The following is an 18,611-nucleotide window of genomic DNA, read 5'->3' as shown; positions in this document are numbered from 1 at the left end:
ACATGTTTTGGTTCTTATAAGGGGAAACTCAAATTTATAAAATACTGCGAATGCAAAAAATATACTAAAAATGCCAAAAGTCTTGGTTACTTATGGTTAAGGTTAGGGCTGGGTAGGGGTTAGGGTCATGCCCATAGAAATGAATGGAGAGTCCCCACGAAGATAAGTGTGTGTGCGAGAGAGTTTGCTCTCACCTCAATATGGTTAATAGTAGGGAGTGCAATAATTAAAATTCCTAATGATCTTCACCTGTCCACAGCCGGAATGCTGCTACCGTTTCCCACTTCTGTTGGTGTCTGGTCAGTAGTAGCCCCCCAACCCACCGACTCTTTAGGCTCGGAGCCAGTGCTACCCAGCAGAGATGCAAGACATCATTATTATCATTGACGAACACAGAGTAAGGGCCAGTGAAGGACACCGATTGCTCCTCATTCCACAGTGTGATGGACTTTCTCTCTTTCTGTCTCTCTCTGTCTGTCTCTCTCTCTCTCTCTCGCTCAGGTGTGTCCACTCTCTGAACTCACATGACCTGGTTTTTAGTCAGTTTGAAGTTCTTCATGCTAAATTGTAACCGTTCTTCCCTGCTTGTCCTTTTTTCCTGTCCGCCTCCATATTTTCTGCTCCTTTGAGCTTCTCTCGATCTCCTCTATTCCTCCTCAGCCTTTGAAGGACAGAGAGAGATTCCACTTTAGCGAGTAATGTATATTAATATTTTTCAGCATGAAGCCAAAATTTTTTAGGTCTATATTTTTAAATAATAACGATGCTTGTGAGTTATGTCCTGAGACTTATGAAAACCATATCCCTTTCATTTCTAGATATTATATTTCGACACGGAGGCATCTTTCGTCTGGATGCTGGACTGGGAATGAGGTTGTCTGCTCGTTCATCAGACCCCGTGAGCAGCTGTCAGAGGATGCGTCCGATCCTGATAATCCGCTAATTCATCCCGCCTGCCTCACCATCCGACCCACCCACCCCTCTGGCAGATCTACTTGGACTATAAACATGCCAGACCGCTAACCCAAACAGAGCAGGCCGCCAAGAAACATTTTAGGGGAAACGGTTTAGAAAATCACCAGCGCATCCAAGGCAGGGTGCCTGGTGCGTCTGTGTGTGTCACCCACACACACCCACACACACACGCAGGCTACCACTGGGCACACAGCTGGTCTGTAAATCTCACACCTCTGGTTGTAAAAAAACAATATCGACAACATTTGTGGTTATGGCATGTTGGAAGTGACGTGTTACTGGGACAAACCAGTTAGGGTACTGGTCCAGTTGGGACTTTCTGTAGTAAGATACCCATGTGGGTCTGCAGTTTGGTGATGATAAAAATTTGGGAGAGGGTGCAAACAGAGGGTGCGGTGTGTCAGAGAGGCAGTGAGGAAAAGCAGCTTCACTGGCTGCATGACTGTTGCCTTTTATTTAGTGTGTGACATGACTCAGGGTCTGTCTCTGGGTCAGGAGGATCAGTGCGGGGGGGGGGGAGCTTGGCTGCTTGGGCTGCTGGGAGCCATGTGTTTTCTTAGCTTTGCACTTTATTAGGTATGGCAGTTCACATAGCCATGGAGTCGCTTCCACTCGTATGCTTTGTGAGGTTTTCACCTGGGCAGCCGAACAAGATGGCGGATGGGAGAGTATTCTGAATGTAAATGTGCGGGGTGGAGTGGACGCCGGGGTTGCCCCATGTAGACCGGAGCGGGACGGGAGCACGGCGGGCAGCTGGCTTGGATCTGTCCACGGTTTATAGAGCACCCACGGTCTGGGGGCAGCGGCCGGACCTCCCCTCGCAGACGAGGAAAGCCGAAAGGAGGCGCAGGAAAGGAGGTGCTGAAAGAATGATTTATGCCGCATAAATATGCCGCATGTACGGCCGGCCGCGTACGAGCGGGAAGCTGTGACTGCGCTCCGTGCGGCTGCTTTGGAAATGTGGTGGGGGGGACTGCCGGGCAGGGAAAGGGGGCGAGGGACGGCGTTGGATGTTAAACAGCCTTGTGTAAACTAGGCAGTGTGTGGGCGGCCATCTTGGGAGTATCTGGGGGGAGGTGGGGGGCTGGGGGGGAGCGCAGCCAAACCAGGGCACTTGAGGGGATTATTTTTGGTGTTTAAACTGGGGGTCCTAGATGGAAGATTAATAAACAGAACGACTCTGCAGGCAGCCGGGGGGAGGGGGGGGGCGCCGTGCTGGGTTTAGGGTGTTGGATGTGGCTGCCTTGTGCGTGTGTACACGTTCAGTGCTGATCTCCCCACACCAGGGGGGTGGCCATTGCGCTCAGGTGAAGCCCCGGCTGGTTACCTAATACCCCCCCCCCATATGCAGTGCCCGGCCAGACCAGAGGCTGTAAAAACAGTCCCTGAGCCCTCGGAGCTCTTCTCAAAGCTAAGAGCAAGTCGCAGTGAAGCTGGACTTGACGTGCGATTCCCCGTGTGGCGGTTGGACAAACCAAATGTATGGAATGTGGCGGGGGGTCACCAGTGACTCGTCACGCTCTGAAGCACGTCACCAAGGACAGAAGGTCACCCCGATGTGTTTCTATGTACCTGTCAGTCTGCACACCATGGATTCCCGCTGAGCTGTGCTCCGCGCTCCTGTGTTCCGGATGCAGTCTGTATTCATCCTGCTGCACACGGCCTGCGAATGTCTGATGGCATGGGCCCGGTGTTTTGGTGCAGATGTGAAGAGCTGAGCATGCCACCTGGATGGTGGATGAATGGCGGGAGAGCGATGCTCACTGCTGCCTCTGGGGGGGGGGCGGGTGGGGGGTAGTGTATGTTTATCTCCTGCAGGAAGTGCCTGTGGTGATCAGCCTCAGGGGAGATAAGCAGATGTCGAGGCAAATTGAAAGACCTTCCAGCTACACTAAATGTGTGTGTGTGTGTGTGTGCATGTGTGGTTGCGGAACAAACCGGAACCTTCCTTACTTATGGGGATATTTTTCAGTATAATCAAAATTTTATTAAAATCTGAGACTGCAATCGAAAAACTAAAAATGCAAAAATCTTGTACTAGGTTGGGCTGGGTAGAGGTTAAGGTTGCCATTTTCGGGATTTGGGTTTTGCCCATAGAAATGAATGGATGGTCCCCACAAAGATATGATTCCATGACTGTGTGTGTGTGTGTGTGTGTGTGTGTGTGTGTGTGTGTGTGTGTGTATGTATCTGTATCTGTGTGTGTGTGTGTGTGTGTGTGTGTACCCACCCTCAGCCTGGAACTGACTCGCTTCCCCGGTCCGATCAGGAACCACAGGATGGATGAAATTAGAGAAGGAAGGAGAGAGAACAGTGTGGAGGAAGCAGGGGAGAGGAAGGCTCTGCGGCGGAGGCAGAAGATGGAGGGAGCGGGGAGAAGAGAAAGAGGAGGCCCGGAGAGGGTCAGGGGCCTGAGGAGAGGAGCGGCGTGTCGGCTTAATAAGCTCCCAAGTCTCAAAGACGGCGGATGAAAGGCAATGGAAGACATTTATATTCTGAGTCAGCCCCCCCCAGCTCATGTTTTATTTATCTGGGTCTCTTCCTTCTCTCCCTTCACCCCGACACTCTCTCTCTGTTCCCCATTTATCCGTCCCATAGCTGCCTACCATGTTCAGTGAGAATCTCCATCTCCCTCCACTTGAGCGAAAGTGAACACATTCCTTTGTTTATTTCTGCTCATCATGTGACTCAGTGCGATTCGGAGGCCCCCCCCCCCCCCCCCCCCCCTCGCAAACATGCTGACTTCCCGGGGAATTTGGCCCGATCTTACAGAGCCCCTGGGCAAACCTGTGTTTAATTTTAGAAACAGGCACCATTCTGTGTCAAAACCAGCTGAATACATCCCGAACACTGCGCCGGTGTGCGGGCGGAGGTCCGAGCGGGCCGGGCGGGCGGGTCCAGCCCAGTCCAGCAGGAAACCTTGAGGTAGCTTTCACTCAACACTGGCCAATTAACGACTGACCGAAAGCAGAACAAAATACTCCCCTCGTGGCCCCTGAGGGTTGGACTAGCCCACTGCTGGTGTTGTGGGTCTGTGTTTTGTGTTCGGGCCGATATGTAAGTGAGGGGGGGGGGGGGGGGGGGCAGTCTGGCCAGTGTGGAGCTCCTGCAGTAGAAGCCTAGAGCAGAGCTCCACAGTTTCCATGACAACAGTCACAGAACTCTGACAGGAATTCATAGCAATGCTTTTTCTACAGATTTTCCTCTCCTCTTCCCTTCAGCTGTCCCAGCCTGCCCCTGTCCCTTTAGTATCCTTTCTCGTTTTTTATCTTCGACTTTCTCCCTCCGTATTTCTCTCGTTCCGTATTTAGCTCCCTTTCTTAACTGCACTCGGCTATGAGCGGTGTAATGCCATTGAAGGTGTACAGAGGATCACACCCAGAGTCCCGTGACTCTGTACACCAACCCGGGTCCCCGATTGTTTTTTTTGTCCAATACTGAGCAATTATCTTTTGTTTGGTGACTCGCTGAAAATCACAGATACGATCTGAAACCCCATTGCGCTGCCAAGTCTGGAATTCTACAAGCTGAAGCCGAACGTGGTCTGATCTACTGTGTGATTTCTGTGACTTTTGTCAGGGTGTGATGCATAGTCCTGTTTTTTTTTGTTTCCACTTATTCTTTGTGATCAGCAACGGGACCTGCTATAGAGCACTTTTAATTAATGACAAAAGTGAGCTGGAAATAGAGCAATAGATTTTCAAGTGGAAATTAACACATAAACGCCTCTGTTGATGTCCTTTGTTGGGTGTTGGACAGGATTGACGTTCTGTAGAATAGCACGGGCTTAACACCTCTGAATGTTCTGGAGAGTTGCGGCACTTCATTAATAATCGTACGGCATTCCTAAACCCTGTGCAGGGTGGCCTTCAAATCTCCTCAGACACATTCCTGGGATTTTCGGAGCGATAGCGGCCTGGATGCTGCGGACCTGTTGTTGCCGCTGACGGCGGGCAGACAGGCTCCTCGTTTGGCACCCGAGCGCGAAAGCCGGCTACCCTAAAGCCAGGAACCACGCCCCTGTCAGGTCAGAGAGCTCCTCCACACCAGTGACTTGTGTTTTGGATGGGGGGGGGGAGGGGCGGGGCACAGATTTTAAGGGATGTCCTGCAGCCAGCTCTATAGGATCCCATGGGTGCTTGAGTACAGACTTCTGCCTTAAATGGGGGAGGGGGGTAGGTCATTTTTTTGAAAACCGCTACGTTTAAAGGGCACAGCAACATGTCCAGTGGAGAAGAAGTAGCTTGAATGTGAATGTCTGGTGAAGAAGTTACCGCAGATAATGTCAGGGCTTTTCTGGACTGCAAGCATTCTTATATATTCATGTTTAAAAAATGGAACCTGAAATTCACTTTCATCACGTCCTTATGCCTAATATGTCTTTACCTTATATTAAGAGGAAGGTGAAATTTCCTAGACTGGGACAGTGGGATTACCCAATGTCTGGAATCAGCTAACTTAAACGGGACGGATATTGAAATTAAATGTGGATCCCCCCCCCCACCCCCCATTCCCTGAGCATGGGATTAGCATTGTGTGCTCCGTGAAGTCCTTCATTGTTTTCCGGATCGGTTCCGAGTCTCTGGCAGGCCTTGGAATGCGTTTGCCATTGAGCGTGCTCACTGATGACTTCTCCCTCTGTCTTCAAGGCCTTCCCCCGTCACCCGATAGCCTTTAGCACTCAGGACTGATGAGGTGCTCACTGGGGGGTGGGGGTGGGGGGTTAACCGTTATCTCGAGTTGCTCTCAGAGGCTTCCAATATCGAATGGGCTTAAGCGCCTGCTAAGCTCTGCAGAAAGAAAATAGAAATGGATCTTGAGGGGCGATCTGAAGACAATTGACTGCTTTTCCTGGGGGGGTTTCTTACAGTGGGGGGAGGGGGGGTCAGCAGGTAGGCAGGGTGGAGGCTGATGCATTGGACAGCAGCGTAGTGCAGTAATTATAATTGTAAGTGACGCATGATTTAAATCTTTCATGAAACGGTCGCATTCCCATGGGAAGGAGAGAAGATGCTCTTCATTTTGTCTACAGTTTTCCAGTCTGATTGACCTACTTACAAACTTCGCCCAAAATTTTATTTATGGATGGATCCTTCCTTTATTTTTAAATGCTAAATCTTGCTATGATTGTATACAGTTATTAGAGATGACATCCAAGCGCTTCCATTGCAGAAATAACTTCATTAAAAAGAGCCATTTCGCTCCTTCTGTGTGAGCTGATGCTGGTGCTACACCTCACATCACGTGGTCTTTGCTGCCCTGGGCACCAGACCAGAGGCTTCTATCTCGTCCTGAAACCAAGTGTCACCAAAAGCGGCCCTTTCACTGTCAGATGCGGATGTCCCTAATTAGGACCAGCGGGAGTCAAAGCAGGATGGGCGCGGAATTCGTTTTTCTCAAGACACTTTAGCTTTCGCCTCTATTGGGCTGTCTTACAGTGAAGAAATAATTATGCAAATCCCTCTTCTTTGTATGGGGGATTTGTTTGTTGCAGCGTTTGGCAGCTTTTTGGTGGCTGGTTATGTTGTCTTCTTGTGGCTTTAGTGCGAGTTTTAAGAGGGACCGGGGATTCCATCCAATCCTGGCAACCCTGTCCCAAGATAACACATGTCCAAAGGATCCTAAATTGGCAACCCAGGCTGAAGATAACATGTACCCAACAGCTTTAGCCCTTAGCCTAACTACAATGTCCCAAGATAAAACACACCCAATAGATGTATCTCAGCCTAGCAAACCTGGCCCAGGATAACACAAGTTCTGTTCTTTGACAGCCTAACAATCCTGTCTCAAGATAGCACAGTTCCAACAAATCCCAACCTGGCAACTGTAACTGAAAAACACTCACTGACGAACAACTTGATCCTAACCTGGCAACCCTGGCTCAAGATAACCAATCCAACAGAAGCTATGTAGAAACCAAGAAACAGCACTTAAGCAGACACAAGTCTTCTGTGAAACACTTGAGGTCAAACACGACCCCCACCCTCTCGCAACCTCTTTGCCCTTTTCACCGCAAGCCAACACAAGCAAACACTAGTGTCCGTGCAACTGATAACATGGTGTATGTTTATGTAGTGTGGGGGGTGGGGGGGGGGCTGTGAAATTCAGAACAGTTGTACAGACATTACTGAGCAAGAGATGAGGGCTTGTTTGTCAGATGTCACACACAGAGGATTATGCCAAGTTGGTATGGAGACGTTGGTTTGCGACATTAGCAATTACATTTGCTTTTTATCGACATTTACAGATGGACTTATTTCTTGGTTGTTGAAGTATGATAATAAATTGCATCGTCATTTTCCATAATTGTTGTCTTACTCTCTTTCTTTGTCTGTCTGCGTGATTAACCCCAAAGACACCAAAAATGTAATGAAACAAGTCAGGGTCTGTCATAGTGTTCTGTCCCCCCTCCTTACTTTTTATAGAAAAGGCAGAGAGAAAAGTTATCAAACGGTTAATGATGTAGCAGTAAAGGCACTCCCCAGGCAGTGACCATGCTCCTCCGACGGACTGCTGAAATTATAAATTAAATTCTTTAAAAGACATGAGTGATGCAAAAAAATACATATATATATATATGTATGAAAGGCTGCATATACAGTAGCCTGTATTATAAAAGAAACGTGTTCTCGTCTTCCATTTGCACCGGATTGTCCCAGGACAGGAAGGCAGGGAAAACAGGCCACGTGACCCTCCCCACAACCCCTGCACTAATATCCACGTTCTGTGGTCACACCGTGCAAATGGGGCCTCTTGTTTGGACAGAGCTGTAGACCTGAGCTGGGGGGGGGCAGTGCTCCACGGTTATTCTGTCTTAAAAGTGCAGGAGTAGAGCGCAGACTCACCGGAGCGAGTGATGGGCAGACAGGGAACGTAAACCCCCCTCGTTCATTAGTATTTTTTTTTCCATAGTGCCCTGTGTGAGAATAAGAGCCGCAGGCGTAGCGGAGGGGGAGGGACTGACGGTCAGAGTCGCAGGGGGCCCCTGAGCAGGCCTGATGCAGCCTAGAGCAAGACCTGAATAACTCCAGCAAAGATATCCCACGGTAACAGACACGTCAAAATGGTTATCAGTGAGTGCCAGATAAAAGCATCTGTTAAGCCCAAAGAAACTGCTGTCCTTTGGCCATTTTGTTTTTTGTTTAAGGCACATGTTGGGCATTTCATTCTCTTAGTGGAGCGATGTCAAATGCATTCCATGCTTCAGAAAACGTAATTCGCTTTCCTCTATGGCTGTTTCGACTGACTTCCTGTTGAACTGTGGCCCCTTCTGATTGGCTCACTGGCCTGCAGTTGGGATGTATAGGTGTTGTCTGCTCCTCTCTGATTCGCCGCCTGTTCAGTCACCTTGGCTTCCCACTGATGCAACAGTTCCACCCCAACAAAAAGGAGCATGTCATAAGAGTTATAAGGTTTTTTTTTTTCTTGCACATTGTTCTTTATGTTTTAAATGTTATATGAAGTTTGCTGATTTAAAGCTGTCTGGCACATCGAGGCAACTGCTTTGACAATTCGTTTGATGAGTTTGAGCTTTCTTTGAAATCTTTAAGAAATTCGTCCTCTTTGGCCTGCCGTTTAAAGTTGGAATGGCAGATGGAATGTTCACAGAATATTCCAGAAAGCATAATGCCCTTATGGAAAAAGCTATGGTTCCCTGTTGATTTGCTATAGGATACACAGTGTTGATGGATTTCTGTTCTAGTGGCCAACTGGCGGGACAATGGATCAGGTTCCGATCTAAGCTCTGGAATCCTTCATCTCTTCCACTCTCGGGTGTCGCTGTGGACCCCGGTCTAGTTAATACTTTGATTGGGAAGCAGGGTAGGACATGAGGAACCCGAAGAAGGTGCTGGGCTTTTCGACACTGTAAGTGAGCCTTATCACTACTGCTGCATCAGCAGCAAAAGGGGGGCACTATTTTTACTGCAGTGATGATGCATGGGCAGGGGGTGCAGTGGCACAGGGACTTCAAACAGAGTGTCGGTGACATAAGCTGTGTCAAAGATGGGTATGGGGGCTAGATTTCCTTGCTGAGGATTTCACTAGCAACCTAGTTACATACTCATGTCCTTAACTGTCTAGATGCTTCTGTGGATGGTTACCCTTGTCTTGGCTTCTACAGCAGGGTTCCCCAATTTCGGTCCTGGGGGGGCAAGTCTGCACTACAGTTTGCTGATGACTCTGCTCAGACACACCTTACTCAGCTCACCAGCCAGCTGCCAGATTTAGTGGGCGTGTTTCAGCCGGGACACTGTGTCTCAGACTGGCCCTCCAGGACTAGAATGCGGAACCCCGCTGTAGAGGTTAATTTCTTAGGGGTGGATGAAGCAAAGGGGGAAGAAGGTGGGGGGGGGGGGGGGGGATGTGGGAATAGGCAGGTCCTCCACAAACAGGCATCCCGCTTCCCTTCATCTGCTATCTGTCCCTTCATCCTGAATCCCTCCATCTGTTGTTTCACACAGTTTCTCTATCTCCTCCTCCCCCTGCCCTCCGCTTCCTCTCCTTATCTCTCCTTCCTCTCCCCAGTGCCTGGTGCCCAGGTCGTGACGAAGACCATGCCCCCCCCCTCCCCAGCTGCCTACATCGCGGAACCGGTTCCGAGCGGATGCTGGAACTGCTGACATGTTGCTAGGAGATGCCAGGTTCGAGCGGAGATTCCCAATCCCCACGGACTGCCCAGGGGAAGCCAGTTTATTCCCATGCTTTTAAATTCCCTTCTGTGGAGATTAAAGGACTGACAGGCTGGCTGCCCGGTGGCATGTGTCAGTAGGCCTGAGACCCAGACTGGAAACACCGTTTACCAAAGATCCCTCATTAACCAATGACAGCCGATAGGCAAAGATGCTAACAGCATTAGCGTTCTTTGTAGGGCTTGCTTACGGAAATTAGCATGTCTAAAAATACATCCTTTCTCAGTGCATATCTTCCTGAACACCTGGGTGTGTTATTTTTATACTCAGAATGGGGATTGCAGATGTACGTCCACGTGGCAGAGTGCGAGGCAGCCGGAGATGGTCAGGACGCGGCCTGCTCAATTCTCTAGCTCAAACTCCCCCTGACACAGTGACCGGAACAAGCCCTGCCCCATGCCCCCCCCCCCCCCCCCCCCCCCCCCGACCCCCTCGGCCAGCGGTTTGCATTTTAAACAGCTGCTCTCCCCCACTCATTCTGAGATGATAACCCATTTCGGCCTCAATTTGAAAGAGAGCAGAATTTCGAATAAAGATCCCTGGGATTCCTGTATGTTGGTGGTATGTTAAAGACCATGCGATATTTCCATCCCATTACCACCTCATTCGGGCCTATTAACATGACAATCTGGCCTGGGGGGCCCCGTGGCATGCTGGGATACCGGCAACAATGAGCCTCCTCCCACAGGTCAGTCAGTGGGACGGGACAAGAGTGGGGGGGGGGGGGGGAGAGAGTGCTGCAGAAGAAAGGAGGACAGGACATAAGTGAAAGAAAAGTGAACCACAAAGAGAGGCATGTGAGAGGCTTTCAGCACTGCACACACGCCACTGCACTGGGCCACTGCACTGGGCCACTGTGTGTTCACGAGTAGTTTCCAACCCCCCCCCCCCCAGTCCACTTTAATGAAACAGATCATTTCAGCCTGTGCCCCCCATCCCCCACTCCCAGATAATTAAAGGGGAGCTACAAGAAGCATGAAAAGAGACAGCAGAGTGTGCTGGAGCCCCCTGCATAGCCCAGATCCCTAGGCGTAGGCAGGGGTGTTGGAACCTGGGGGGAAAGGGGGGGGGGGACATCCCCCAATATTTAATTTGGATTCAATCATCCCCCCAGTAGATAGACCTTTGTTTTTACATCATTAAGTTGTGTTGACAAATTCCCTCCTATGCCGTTGAGCACAGAGCCAGCATGACCAGTATGAGGCACGGCAGCTAGCGTCCCCCCCGGGTTCACAGGGATCCCGCCAGTCCCCTGCAGTCTGCAGCTAGTGCTCTTCTTGTCTCATTTGGCCATGAACACTCTTGTCCAGAGTCACTCGCGACTCTCTCTACATGGCCCTCCATGGGGCCTTCTGTGGGGCCCTCCACATGACCCTCCATGGGGCCCTCTATGCAGCTCTCCATGAGCCCCTCTACACGGCCCTCCATGCGGCCTTCTGTGGGGCCCTCTGTGTGGCTCTCCATGAGCCCCTCTACACGGCCCTCCATGCGGCCTTCTGTGGGGCCCTCTGTGGCTCTCCATGAGCCCCTCTACACGGCCCTCCATGCGGCCTTCTGTGGGGCCCTCTATGAGGCTCTTCACGGGGCCCTCTACACGGCCCTCCATGGGGTTTTCTGTGGGGCCCTCTATGAGGCTCTTCACGGGGCCCTCTACACGGCCCTCTGTGGGGCTTGAACACATTCCAAAGCATTACACAAAGTTGCTGACTTACACGCTGCCCCAGTAAATAATCTTGCTGCCTCTTCCCAGAAGCCTCCATTTCTTATTTAATTATCAAGATAAGGATCTGCAGACACCCCTGTTTTGTTTCAGTGAGACTACTGTGTGCTTCTTGTATAAACTGAATTTTTTTTCACAGCATATAAAACGCTAATTTGTTGATGATTTAATTAAAAATAAAATGACAGCTGTATCACTGTGTGTCAGGCTGTAATGTCTGCGGAGTGTTCGTTGATTTTCTGGCTGGTTTGAAAGCGTTGGGCCGATACCCTCTGATGTAGCTCGACGTTTGCCTGTGGAATCTAACCCATAAGTCTCAGGAGGTCCCTCAAGCACCGGAGAGCTTCTGCACAATGAGAAAAAGCTCGGTCTGATATCAACCAGCCCGTTATGGGGGGAAAAACTCTTTCCCTGCCCTCCTTTTATCGATTTGACTGAGAAGGAGAGCCACTCTGTTCTGTCCCCCCCCCCCCCCCCCGCCTCCACCACAGCACCCCCCCTTTCCTTTGTCCGTCTCCTGGCTTTCAGCAATTTCACCATCCGCTGTTTTTTTTTCTCCCTCCGCAGCCTTTGCTTTGTTAATTCATACCCCCCCTCTGGCTGACCCACCTTGCGTGAGAAAACCACAGTTTTGCACAAAAACCAAACTGTTCTCAAATTCATAAATATTAATCAGTCCACACCCCGCTCCATTTAGGCTCCGCTGCTATGCTGCTAACCGGCTCTGTGCCCCTCCGCCGTTTGGGCAACTGCTAAACTGGGCAGTCACCGCCCCCCCCCCCCCCCCCCCCAACACACACACACATACGCACACACACACAGCCACAAGTGTCCACACCCCATGCGCTCAGCCCTGGTAGTTGTTCAACTACGAGCTGAGGACATTTGCCATTGACTTCGAGGGACTTGGTGGGGTCTAGGTTCATCCATCCATCCGTACTTGCAATGGAATGAAACAGAATCACATACAGTCGTACACTATGGGCATATAGCAGTTCCAATTAGCCTGACGTCATGCCTTTGCACTGCTGCAGGAGGTGGGAATCTGCAAAATCCATACACATAAAGCAGAGATAGGATTCGAATCCAGCACCCTGGGGGTGAAAATTCAGAATCATTGCAGAGCACTTTATTGAGGGCAGGCTGGTGAAAGTCTCCTTCGTTCCATTTCCCTCCTTACTTTCCCTTCCTGAACTTGGAGAGGACTGTAAGGCCAGTGACGGTTACACTGTAAGGCCAGTGACGGTTACACTGTAAGGCCAGTGACCCCGTTTTATTCTGTGTGGCCTTGGAACTGACTAGTTCTCTTTATATCTGCCTCTCAGGTCCATTCGGCAGCACTTGCACACGTTAGCTGAACAAACCTGACTGACTGATTGCAGGATAAGAAGCAGTAATGTAGCCCTTCAAAGGGACAAAATATGGTCATTAAAACCAGATTCTTATTGGTCATTATTCCTCTGTTTCTGTGCTCTTGGTTTCTGGGGTCGTTCCGTGTGGTTATTCTCAGAACGTTTAGATTTGTTTTTCGTCACTACAGTTAATTATGGCAATACAATATCTTTAATATTTGCATATTATGTTATATTATAATAAATTAATTAGTATGCTAGTATTGATATATAGAATCCAGACAACTCTGCATGTCATTGCACAGGTTTTTAGTGTCATACTTATTTAGTATTAGATGAATAATGGTTATTACCTTATTTGATTATTGTGTTCCCTTCTTTTATATGCAATTTTCCTATGTCACTCCCAAATCATTATTAAAAGGGAGAAACACCAATTATAATGGCACGTTAGTATTTTCCCTAAGTTCCCCGTCTTGGCCTGAGCCCAGCTGGCTTTTCCTCGAATGTTTCTATGCCGTATGGTGTTAATTGTTTTTGTGTCTGGGTTTTTATTTAAAGATCGAGATTGTTTGTAGCTTGTATTCAGATGCCCGTCTCCACTGCTCTGGGACCACTACCCTGCAAAGGCTACGGTATTCAAATAAACAACACTGAGCCGGATCACTCGTTAACCCAGGAGGTAACTGTTAGTCAGAAGGTTGTCAGTTCCATTCCCAGGAGAGGCTTCATCACCGAACCTTTGAGAAAGGTGCAGGTACTTTATCCAGCTGGGTAATTTGTTGGAGAAACATATCCTCTTGCATTAATGGGCCAAAAACAGTAACCCACTTAGGATAAAAATGTCAGTAAACTAGATTCATTGTAAAATAGATAAACTGGTATGGAGGCTGAAATGGAAGGAATAGGGTTGGGGGATTTGGTATGTTCTACAGACACGGGTTTATAATGAGAATACAGGGAGGACAGAGCAAGGCGTGCTGCTCTCTCCAGCCGCTCCGGGATTGGCCAGGCTGAGGCGGGGAATAAAGCGGGGAGGGGCAGGCGGGGAGCGAAGGGAGAGGTGGATGCGGTGCCACTTTGATGTGGGGCGAATTAGAGGTGCGAGCGGGCGAGCTTAAACCTCAGAAGCCGGGGGGAGAGGTGTAGTTTATTAAAGGCAGGAGGAGCGGAGCACAGTGCTGGAGCAGCTGAAAGGGCGAGCGAACGGCGAGACCAAAGAGAGGTGCGGTGAGGCTGACAAACCTCGGCGGAGCCCTCGCTGGCTCGCGGCGACTCCGCGCCCTCTCCTCTCCCCCCCTTCCCTCTGCCTCGCTCCAGCGCTTACGCCTCACTGCCTCCGCTGGCCCCTGCTGGCTGACTGCGGCACTTTGTTCGCCCGCTCGGCCTTTCATGCCAGTCGATGTCTCCTGATGAATCGCTGTGTCTGCCGTGTTTCTCGAGAAGCGCTGACTGCATATCATGCGATCTCGAGATCTCTCTATTTTCCATAAGTATAGGGTTGTGGTAAGCACAGGGCATGGGGCAGGGAGTCGTCCTGAATGGGATGTAACTCCCAATGGGAATGCCACACTGGTTTTTAATTTTTTTTTTAAATGTAGTCCCATGAGCCATTGTTAAAACTGCAGTGGCAAAGATGAGATGCAGACTATTGTTACCGGAAAGTAAGGCTCTGGGAACTTGGAACTCGAGACTTGCTGTTCGCAGGCCTTTAGGTTCACAGCCACCACACCCATCGCTGACCTGACCTGACCCCCTAGTGTGAGCAGGCACCTGTACCTATTGTAAGTGGCTGTGAGATCCAGGGTCCAGAAAGGCTTCGTGTTTGAAGAATGCATTGAGCACACACTGCATGGGGGCACCTTCCCTTTAAACAGGTCTGTGCAGCCAGGAGAGGTGGGGGTCGGCCCCCCACGTGACTACTGTTCAGAGGTTCTTCCAGTTCATTAGCAAGGCTTTGAGAGTTGCATTAAATTTTTAATTAAAGGTTTGGCAGGGAAAGTATGAGAGTCAGTGGAAGTATCAGGCCAGCTGAATGTTTATTTATACCTGGTCAGCCACTGGCGTCAGGGACCGAGACCCACCTGGCGGCCGCCACTGGAGAGCGCGTGTCGCTCGTCACAATCAGCCACGTGGGGCTTAAAATGGGACACTGGTGAAACGGACCCAGAGGAGATCAAATTCTGCTGGGTCACTCCCCCCTACAAACAGCGCCATGCATTTGGGGTGTCAGCTGGCTGGGTGTGAGGGGGCAGTGTAGGTCTGTGATAGGTGCGTGGTGGGGGGTGGCGGGGTTTATCACGTGACCACATGGCTAGGGAGACCACGTTAACTTTGGCAGTGGGACCGTGGACAGAGACAGATGTTGGTTTCTAAGGAAGGACTTTGATACAAAGGGGTGTTTCTGTCTCCAATTAGCCCCCCCAGCTGTCTGAAAATATATCAATCCTGATGAAACAGACTGTTGCAGGTTTCCCCAGTACCTTGACAATGAGAACGGGAAAGGGGGGGGTTACCATCTCAGTATGAGAGACACGTTTGCAGGCCTCAGGCTGTGGGGGCTCCATTGCACCTCGACAAATGGTGTTTATTTTTGGAAAGGCTCATTTCCTCGGGCGGTGTGACGTGGAGTGGGGGTGTCTTCCAGACGTGCCCGCTTGTGTGTCACGCGTGGCCCAGGTCCGTCTGGCCAGCAGCTACGATCTAAGATATGAGGAGCCAGACTGAATGCGGAGTCCCGTGTGACAGCCTGAATATTCATCCAGGAGCCCATCCATACATCCGCTTATCCTACTGGGTCGCGGGGGGGGGGGGGGGTCCGGAGCCTATCCCAGAAGCAATGGGCACGAGGCAGGGAACAACCCAGGATGGGGGGCCAGCCCATCGCAGGGCACACTCACACACCATTCACTCACGCATGCACTCCTATGGGCAATTTAGTAACTCCAATTAGCCTCAGCATGTCTTTGGACTGTGGGGGGAAACCGGAGTACCCGGAGGAAACCCCACGACGACATGGGGAGAACATGCAAACTCCACACACATGTGACCCAGGCGGAGACTCGAACCCGGGTCCCAGAGGTGTGAGGCAACAGTGCTAACCACTGCACCACCATGCCACCCCCTCCCCCATCCAGGAGCCTTTCAGTAAAAAGAGGGACAACAATTTTGAATCCATTTAAAACTGGTCAGAAAATCTGTGAATGTGTCTCCCATTGGCACCATTACCAAAGAATCTCCAGTAGTTATTCTAGTTTAAACAAAGGGTTGGAGTGAAACCTCGGCTTTAAATGCCAGGCCTGACTACAAAGCCCCAGTGAAGCTCGGCACGTCCGCTGTGTGACACCAGCCCACCCCTAGGGGGCCCTCCGGGCTGCTCACAGCAGCTGGATAAACAGCTCTCTATCTTGGGCAGCATCTCCGCCCAGGTGGGAGCTGTGTCCAGAGCAGCCACCCCAACACACATACCACCCCCTCTATCTGTTTTATTTGCGTGATGGGCGTGAACCAAACCAAACCAGACAAAGTGCCTGTGAGTGCTCCCAGGAGCCCCTGCATAATATGTGCGTGTTTTTATTTTAGGCAGGAAATGACTGGTTTCACTTTTACAGAACATGGGGTCTTGATCAAATGATTCAAGGCAAATAAACTGGAAGCAGAGTGATGGATCCAGAGTCCTTCGTTGCCCTCTACATACATAGAGGAACATGGTGAAATGGCTCCCTACCACTCAGACTATGAGGTTACTAATGGCTACAAGTGTGAGATGGGGACAGACAGGCTCGTGATCATGTCCTGACATCTGCTTTTCTTCTGATCATTATTGACCTTCCTGTGCGGCTTCTTCACTGGGTGCCTCTTGGACCTGCTGGACTAACCGGTGACGCTCGCGGTCTGGCGATCTCCACCCAGGGCTTATTTATGTTTCTTCTTGACTTCACGTAGCTTCTCTGCCATGCTGCACCTCCCACCCCCCTTCACCACCATCTCAAGATGTGGAGCGTGCAACCAGGGAGGAGCAAGTATTACAGCAGGAATGGCAGGGGCCTGATTCTGTCACGGGAGCACCGTCTGGGAGGGCTGCAGGCGCCAGGCATCATCCTGTCATTCCTTTCTGGCAGAGAGGCCGTGGTGAGGGGCAGGAATGGGTCCCCATGTGTGGAAGGGGGGGGCTCGTTTTGCATGGATGTCCATGGCCACCAGCGCTAGATCTTATGGGTCTAACTGACCTGTGCCACTTCTGCCCAAGATAGGCTTATGGCTGACTGTGAACCCTGGGAGAGTACTTTCTCGTGCTCTCGGCAGGGTGAGATCTTGCAGAGTGCCTCCACGTGCTCTAGGAGGGGTGACACCTTGTAGAGTGCCTCCTTGTGCTCTCGGAGGGGTGACACCTTGCAGAGTGCCTCCTTGTGCTCTTGGAGGGGTGAGACCTTGCAGAGTGCCTCCACGTGCTCTAGGAGGGGTGACACCTTGCAGAGTGCCTCCTTGTGCTCTTGGTGGGGTGAGACCTTGCAGAGTGCCTCCTTGTGCTCTAGGAGGGCTGACACCTTGCAGAGTGCCTCCTTGTTCTCTTGGAGGAGTGAGACCTTGCAGAGTGCCTCCTTGTGCTCTCGGAGGGGTAACACCTTGCAGAGTGCCTCCTTGTGCTCTCGGAGAGCTGAGACCTTGCAGAGTGCCTCCACATGCTCTCAGAGGAGTGAGACCTTGCAGAGTGCCTCCTTGTGCTCTTGGAGGTTGACACCTTGCAGAGTGTCTCCACATGCTCTCAGAGGAGTGAGACCTTGCAGAGTGTCTCCACATGCTCTCAGAGGAGTGAGACCTTGCAGAGTGTCTCCACGTGCTCTCGGAGGAGTGACACCTTGCAGAGTGCCTCCACATGCTCTCAGAGGAGTGAGACCTTGCAGAGTGTCTCCTTGTGCTCTCGGAGGGGTGAGACCATTGCAGAGTGCCTCTTTGTGCTCTCGGAGGGGTGAGACCTTGCAGAGTGCCTCCTTGTGCTCTCGGAGGGGTGACACCTTGTGGACCTGAATGTGCTGAAGAGTGTGTGCTTTCCATCTGAACGTCTCCGATGCTGTTTTCCCCCCTTTACAACGCCTATCTTGGAATTTTGTAGTATCCATTTTAAGTAACAGAGTGTAAAGGCTTAATGCAATGAAACCCTAAGTATTTGGTCAAATGCCCTTGGCTGGTGTAAATCCCTCGATACCCAATCAAAATGTCTTCCCAAAGCTGAGCCACATGGGCTGATTGGCGTTTGTGTTTGTAGATTGTGTCTGGGGGGGGGGGGGGGGGGGGAGGGTAGCGATGGCCAGTAAACATGTATCTGCACGCATGTGCGACAATGACATGTGTTCTAAGGAAAAAAACTGGGGGATGGGGATATCAGCAGCAAAATCCAAGCAATAAACCATGTGCCATCGACAAGATTCTTTAATCTCTTGTCGAAATCGGAGTAACATTAGAGCCACCCCCAAGACACACAGCAACCCCCCATACCCTCCATGGCCCCCCCAGGCAGGTCCACAACCCCAATTCTCATTGTACCTTGAATGACCCCTCCCTCTGCATCTCAAAGAGATTTTCCTGCTGGCTTTCTAAGGAGTGCTAACCACCCTCCTGCCCCACCCAGCCCCCCCCCTCCTTTGCCCCTCTTTGTCCCCCCTTTGGCCCTTGGGTTTCTGAACTTCCAGCGCCCCCCCCCCCCCCCTTACATCCCCGTTCTCTGTCCCATAATGCATTCCGGCCCTCCAGCATGTTTTCATTCATATACGGAATCAAAACAGCATAAATATTAAATCAGATCGCAAGGCATTTGTGACAAAGTCCCTGAGTGATATGCCCCCCCCCCCCCCCCCCCCCCCCGCCCCATCAAAA

The 18,611-nt window shown here is 50.8% G+C and overlaps 1 long non-coding RNA gene across 1 annotated transcript; it reads left to right on the top strand.

Annotated features, from left to right (window-relative positions):
* Positions 1–262: 262 nt before the first annotated feature.
* On the top strand, positions 263–10,040 carry LOC125725212 (uncharacterized). The gene is made up of 4 exons (XR_007387377.1): positions 263–397; positions 819–1,833; positions 4,837–5,002; positions 9,502–10,040. It is a non-coding gene; the product is annotated as an uncharacterized LOC125725212 (long non-coding RNA).
* Positions 10,041–18,611: the final 8,571 nt, after the last annotated feature.

The sequence above is a fragment of the Brienomyrus brachyistius genome, unplaced genomic scaffold (assembly GCF_023856365.1).
Source record: "Brienomyrus brachyistius isolate T26 unplaced genomic scaffold, BBRACH_0.4 scaffold62, whole genome shotgun sequence".
NCBI classification, from domain to species: domain Eukaryota; kingdom Metazoa; phylum Chordata; class Actinopteri; order Osteoglossiformes; family Mormyridae; genus Brienomyrus; species Brienomyrus brachyistius.
Note: the sequence above shows the minus strand (reverse complement) of the source record. Positions and strands in the feature narration are given on the sequence as shown.